At 32.2% G+C, this 7,609-nt stretch overlaps 2 non-coding genes across 2 annotated transcripts; both read left to right on the forward strand.

Annotated features, from left to right (window-relative positions):
• The first annotated feature begins 5,168 nt into the window (after nucleotides 1–5,168).
• LOC115209998 lies at nucleotides 5,169–5,363 on the forward strand. Its single transcript, XR_003881366.1, has one exon. It is a non-coding gene; the product is annotated as a U2 spliceosomal RNA (small nuclear RNA).
• A 739-nt stretch (nucleotides 5,364–6,102) lies between these two features.
• Nucleotides 6,103–6,297, forward strand: LOC115209997. Its single transcript, XR_003881365.1, has one exon. It is a non-coding gene; the product is annotated as a U2 spliceosomal RNA (small nuclear RNA).
• The last annotated feature ends 1,312 nt before the right edge of the window (nucleotides 6,298–7,609 follow it).

Genomic DNA, 7,609 nt, shown 5'->3' on the forward strand with positions numbered 1-7,609 from the left:
CTTCGATGGAGATGTGCAAGATAAAAGCAAGAGAAAATTAATTCCAGTATATTCCAACTACTAAACCCATCTAACTAGTTTTATCGCTTCTCATATAATCTTCGATGGGCATCTGCAAGATAAGAAATAAAAGCAAATATTAATTCCAGGTATATTCCAACTACTAAACCCATCTAACAAGTTCATCGCTTCTCAATATATCTTCGATGGACATCTGCAAGTTAAAAGCAAAAAAATTAATTCCAGGTATATTCCAACTACTAAACCCATCTAAATATTTTAATCGCTTCTCAATATAGTCTTCGATGGACATCTGCAAGATAAAAGCAAAAAAATTAATTCCAGGTATATTCCAACTACTAAACCCATCTAACTGTTTCATCGCTTTTCAATATAATCTTCGATGGACATCTGCAAGATAAAAGCAAGAAAAAATTAATTCCAGGTATATTCCAACTACTAAACCCATCTCAATATTTTAATCGCTTCTCAATATATTCTTTGATGGACATCTGCAAGATAAAAGCAAAACAATTAATTCCATGTATATTCCAACTATTAAAACCATCTAAATATTTTAATAGTTCTCAATATAATCTTCGTTGGACATCTGCAAGTTAAAAGCATGAAAAAATTAATTGCACGTATATTCCAAATACTAAACCAAAAACTTAATTCCAGGTATATTCCATCTACTCAACCAAAAAATTAATTGCAGGTTTATTCCAACTCCTAAACCCATCTAACTAGTTTAATCGCTTCTCAATATTATCTTCGATGGACATCTGCGAGATAGAAGCAAGAAAAAATTAATTCCATGTATATTTCAACCACTAAACCCATCTAACTAGTTTAATCGCTTCTTAATATAATATTTGATGGACATCTACAAGATAAAAGCAAGAGAAAATTAATTTCAGGTATATTCCTACTACTAAACCCATCTGACGAGTTTAATTGCTTCCAAAATTATCTTCGATGGACATCTACAAGATAAAAGCAAGAAAAAATTAATTCCAGGTATATTCCAACTACTAAACCCATCTAACTAGTTTAATTGCTTCTCAATATAATATTTGATGGACATCTACAAGATAAAAGCAAGAAAAGATTAATTCCAGGTATATTCCAACTACTAAAACAAAACATGTATTCCAGGTATATTCCAACTACCTAACCAAAAAATTAATTCCAGGGATATTCCAACTACTCAACCCATCTAACTTGTTTAATCGCTTCTCAATATAATCTTCGATGGACCTCTAGAAGAGACAAGCAAGAAAAAATTAATTTCAGGTATATTCCAACTACTAAACCCATCTAACTAGTTTAATCGCTTTTCAGTATAATCTTCGATGGACATCTGCAAGATAAAAGCAACAAAAAATTAATTCCAGGTATATTCCAACTACTTAACCCATCTAACTAGTTTAATCGCTCCTCAATATAATTTTCGATGGACATATACAAGATAATAGCAAGAAAATATTAATTCCCAGCTTTTTCCAACTACTAAATCCATCTATTTATTTTAATCGCTTCTCAATATAATCTTCTATGGACATCTGCAAGATAAAAGCAAGAGAAAATTAATTCCAGTCATATTCCAACTATTAAACCCATCTAACTAGTTTAATCGCTTCTCAATATAATCTTCGATGGACATCTGCAAGATAAAAGCAAGGAAAAAATTAATTGCAGGTATATTCCAAATACTAAACCAAAAAATTAATTCCAGGTATATTCCAACTACTCAACCAAATAATTATTTCCATGTATATTCCAACTACTAAACCCATCTAACTAGTTTAATTTCTTCCCAATATAACCTTTGATGGACATCTGCAAGATAAAAGCAAGAAAAAAATTAATTCCAGGTATATTCCAACTACTAAACCCATCTAACTAGTTTAAATTCTTCTCAATATAACCTTTGATGGAGATCTGCAAGATAATAGCAAGAAAAAAATTAATTGCAGGTATATTCCAACTACTAAACCCATCTAACTAGTTTAATCGCTTCTCAATATAATCTTCGATGGACATCTGCAAAATAAAAGCAACAAAAAATTAATTCCAGGCATATTCCAACTACTAAATCGATCTATTTTTTTTAATCCCTTCTCAATATAATATTCGATGGACATCTGCAAGATAAAAGCAAGAAAAAATTAATTCCAGGTATATTCCAACTACTAAACCCATCTAACTAGTTTAATCGCTTCACAATATAATCTTCGATGGACATCTGCAAGATAAAAGCAAAAAAAAATTAATTCCAGGTATATTCCAACTACTAAACCCATCTAACGAGTTTAATCGCTTCTCAATATAATCTTCGATGGACATCTGCAAAATAAAGGCAAGAAAAAATTAATTCCAGGTTTATTCCAACTACTAAACCCATCTAACTAGTTTAATCGCTTCTCAGCATAATCTTCGATGGGCATCTGCAAGATAAAAGTAAGAAAAAATTAATTCCAGGTATATTCCAACTACTAAACCCATCTAACTAGTTTAATCGCTTCTCAATATAATCTTCGATGGGCATCTGCAAGATAAAAGCAAGAAAAAATTAATTCCAGGTATATTCCAACTACTAAACCCATCTAAATATTTTAATCGCTTCTCAATATAATCTTCGATGGACATCTGCAAGATAAAAGCAAATAAATTAATTCCAGGTATATTCCAACTACTAAACCTATCTAAATATTTTCATCGGTTCTCAATATAATCTTCGATTGACATCTGCAAAGTAAAAGCAAGAAAAATTAATTCCAGGTATATTCCAACTACTAAACCCATCTAACTAGTTTAATCGCTTCTCAATATAATCATCGATGGACATCTGCAAGTTAAAAGCAAGAGAAAATTAATTCCAGGTATATTCCAACTACTAATCCCATCTAAATATTTTAATCGGTTCTCAATATAATCTTCGATGGACATCTGCAAGATAAAAGCAAAAAAATTAATTCCAGGTATATTCAAACTACTAAACCCATCTAAATATTTTAATCGGTTCTGAATATAATCTTCGATGGATATCTGCAAGATGAAAGCAAAACAATTAATTCCAAGTATATTCCAACTACTAAACCCATCTAAATATTTTAATCGCTTCTCAATATAATCTTCGATGGACATCTGCAAGATAAAAGCAAAAAAATTAATTCCAGGTATATTCCAACTACTAAACCCATCTAACTAGTTTCATCGCTTCTCAATATAATCTTCGATGGACATCTGCAAGATAAAAGCAAGAAAAAATTAATTCCAGGTATATTCCAACTACTAAACCCATCTAAATATTTTAATCGCTTCTCAATATAATCTTGGATGGACATCTGCAAGATGAAAGCAAAAAAATTAATTCCAGGTATATTCCAACTACTAAACCCATCTAAATATTTTAATCAGTTCTCAATATAATCTTCAATGGACATCTGCAAGATAAAAGCAAAAAAATTAATTGCAACTACTAAACCCATCTCACTAGTTTAATCGCTTCTCAATATAATCTTTGATGGACATCTACAAGATTAAAGCAAGAAAAAATTAATCCCAAGTATGTTCCAACTACTATATCCATCTCACTAGTTTAATCGCTTCTGAATATAATCTTCGATGGACATCTACAAGATAAAAGCAACAAAAAAATTATTTCCAGGCATATTCCAACTACTAAACCCATCTTACTATTTTAATCGCTTCTCAATATAATCTTCGATGGACGTCTGTAAGATAAAAGCAAGAAAATATTAATTAGAGTTATATTCCAACTACTAATCCTATCTAACTAGTTTTTTATTCTAAATATATGTATATATGTATGTATGTATGTATGTATGCATCCATGTATGTATGTATGTATGTATGTCTGTATGTATGTATGTATGTATGTATGTATGTATGTATGTATGTATGTATGTATGTATAAATGTGTATATATATATGTGTGTGTATATATGTATGTGTATACATACAGACACGTATGTATATACGACAGTATAATCAAGTTCAGCGAGCCACATTATTCATCTTGGTCAACCATCTACAATTATTTCACACATCTCTGCACTTGATACTTCAAAGCTAAAATAATATTTTTCGCAAACATATCGTTTCGTTTTTCAATTCCTATCATAATCCTCTCACAGTATAATACTTCAGGGCCATATTCGTTGAGTCTCACAAAATTCCTTGCACTAATTAGACAACAAATTTTTTACATTTCCCAAGATGCACGTTGGCCCACATATCATTATTGCTGTGATGAAAGGCAGTGAGCTGACAGAGTTGTTAGAACGCCGGGCAAAATGCTAAGTGGTATTTCATCTGTCTTCATGTTCCGAGTTCGCCGGGGTCGACTTTGTCTTTCATCCTTTCGGGGTCGATAAATTAAGTACCAGTTACGCATTGGGGTCGTTGTAATCGACTAGTCCCCTCAAAATTTCAGGCCTTGTGCCTATAGTAGAAAGGATTATTGCAGTGATGATCAATTCAAATCGTAACGCTTAATTCATTGAAGTTATATTCCACAAAACAAATGCCATTTATTCTTTGATCCTGGTTCGATTTCCGGCATGGAAACCTTCGTTTTAGGTGCAGGTGTTGTTGTGTAGTAAGAACTTTATTTTCCAACATGATTCTATGTTAACCCTGGGTTAACCAAAACCTCGTCAATAGATTTGATTGTCGGAAACTCAAAGATGCTTGTGATATATATATATATATATATATGTGTGTGTGTGTGTGTGTGTGTGTGTGTATGTGTGTGTATGTGTGTGTGTGTGGTGTGTGTGTGTGTGTGTGTGCGTGTGCGTGTGTGTGTGTGTGTGTATGCTTGTCCTCCACCATCGTTTGACAACCGGTGTTAATTTGTTTATGTTCCCATAATTTAGCGGTTCGGAAAAACAAGTACCAAGCTTTAAAATCAATACTGGTGTCGGTTTGTTCGACTAAACGTCTCAAGGCAGTGCCCTAGCATGGCCACAGTCAATGACTTTACAATTAATTGCTGTTGTTTCCATACAAACACACACGCTATAATCATTCTTCAACAGTGAAACATTTCTTATATCGCCCGTGTAGTAATCATTTTATTGCTTCTCGGTCTTTTCGCTAAGATCAAAGCATAGTATCGCCCGTATAATAATTATCACATCGCTTCTCGGTCTTTCAGCCAAGATCAAAGTGTAGTATCTTGTTATTAGCTTTATATCCGGTATATTCCTAATATGGGAACTTCGATATTAAACTGATTTTTGATTACCGCCGAAGTGTTGGAGCTTGCTCTAACTTTGCCACGAGTAGACCTGATTGATATTGCAGGACATCCAGGTATTTGGTTATGTAACAGAGATATGAATAAAAGATAAATTACACTGAAATTTTTTCCAAATTTTCTCAAACTAATAATGTCATATTCAGATCGTATGCCGTATTCTTCAATTTTGAACTCTGATACTGTTCAAGCAACTTTCAACTACTAAACAACAATATATTCTTATTATCAGCGTCAATGAATTTCATAACTTCATCTCAGTCATTTTACACACCTCTACAAGTCGAAAAAGAACCTTTACTTATTATTCAGTCCCCATAGTAATCCAAACACAATATTATACTTTAGCGCAATCTGTGTAGCTTCTCATGAAATGCTTTACTCTCGGTCAATTGGCATAATATTCCCATTTCAAAATATGCAGTGTGGCTACTTTACATTGCATTATTGCAGTATCGATAAAAAAAAAATAATCAGTAAAATATGGGCAATATTCATACAATGTTTGCTAATTTCCCTAAAATAAATATTTTTCTACAAGTGATAAATTAACCACTCAATATTTGTCATAACTATCAAACAAAAAAAAAGAGGGAGAACAGCTCATAAATATAGCAAAGCTTCTACCTCTTCTGTGGGCATCTACAAAATAAACGTATGGAAACAGATTATTAATTATAGATCAAAGGAAAATATTTCTGATTTTACAACCGTTGAACTTAATTAATTTCAGGTATTTTTTTCTCGAAACACACGCCATTCAGCCTCCAGTTGCTTATCACATCTTATATCGCCCATGTAACACTCGTTTTATCGCTTCTCGGCCTTTTGGCTAAGATCAAAGTGTAGTATATGATATTATCAGATTAATACTTGATGTGTTCCTAATATTGGAACATCGATATTAAACCGTTTTTTCTATTACAGGCGAAAGTGTTGGAGCCTGCTCTGCCTTTTCTACGTGTGGACATGTTATTGCAGTAAGGATGGGATTTAACCCACCTCCGCAACGGAAATATAAACAGAAAACAAAATTAGAAAGGAATATTTTTCCAAATCTTGTCAAACTAATAACCATTCATTCGAATCCCAAACAATAATTCTCAAACTTCATCTGTGTTTCCTTAAATTTTCACCCACGACAAACAATTTTTCCCAATCAAACACTACAGATATATATCGTCAGCATCAACAATCCAGACTATTTTTTTTCAACTACCATTATTTTAACACACTTCTACCCTCGATTCAACAAAGCCAAAAGATATCTATATCTATATATATATATATATATATATATATATATAAAACTGAGAATGTGTGTCTGTCTGTGTGTTTCCTTAAAACTTGAGAACTACACAACCAATTTCATTCAAATTTTACACATACCTTATTTAGGGTCCATGTAGTTTCATGGGCAAGAAAATGTTCAACTTCTTGCCTAGGGCGAGCCCATAGCAATATCATATCTTCTCCACTATTTCAGTATTACGTGTTAAAAGTGAAACAAAAACATTTCTCTATTTTATGTCAGATGCTTTCACTTTAACAATAAAAATTAGTGATTAATAATAACAATTGAATTATATGTAGTAAGTAATAATTAAAATCAAACTAAAGTATAATATAATCGTAACATAACAAAAGTAAAAATAGCAATTGGTATAAAATTGCATCAATGACTTGAACTTTAAGTGGTTTCACATGAAAGGGAATAAATAAAAAATAAAATTTTAGTGCAGAAATGGAATAGTCCAGATGGAGCTATGTACATACCCTTTACCACGGCTTTTACATTAGATTAAGTATCTATATGAAGTTTGGCTGTATGTAATGTCTGTTTTCTCGAACAGCTGCTTCTATTGAGTACTGCTATTGGTTTATTTCTAATACATAAAGGACTATAGCTTCAACTGGGTACTGCTTTTTGATTCACCGTAAGGTTTCTTATTATTATTACTGTTTAACTATTGTTATCACATTTGTTGGTTCCTCGTCAGGGAAACGTTGTTGTGTTGCTTTTGTTAAATAATTGTAAACTGTAACCCTCTCCTTTGGGAGAAGGAGCTTTGGTTATTGTTTAAAAATTGAATTGTGTCCCTGTTTGGGGAAATTGACAATATTTTCACCGTTTATACGGAAGCAGTTTTGTTAGAATGCCTTCGATAGAAGAAAGTCCAAAAAGGAATTTCGCTGCAGCCGTCGGCGGCGCGAGCGACTCATTAATAAATGGAGAAAATACAACCTATTTCGGATTGATCACCGACAAAGACGGTGAATCTTGGATACCAAACGAAATAAAAATTTTAATTAAAAACT

Source organism: Octopus sinensis, linkage group LG3, assembly GCF_006345805.1.
Source record: "Octopus sinensis linkage group LG3, ASM634580v1, whole genome shotgun sequence".
In the NCBI taxonomy this organism is placed as follows: domain Eukaryota; kingdom Metazoa; phylum Mollusca; class Cephalopoda; order Octopoda; family Octopodidae; genus Octopus; species Octopus sinensis.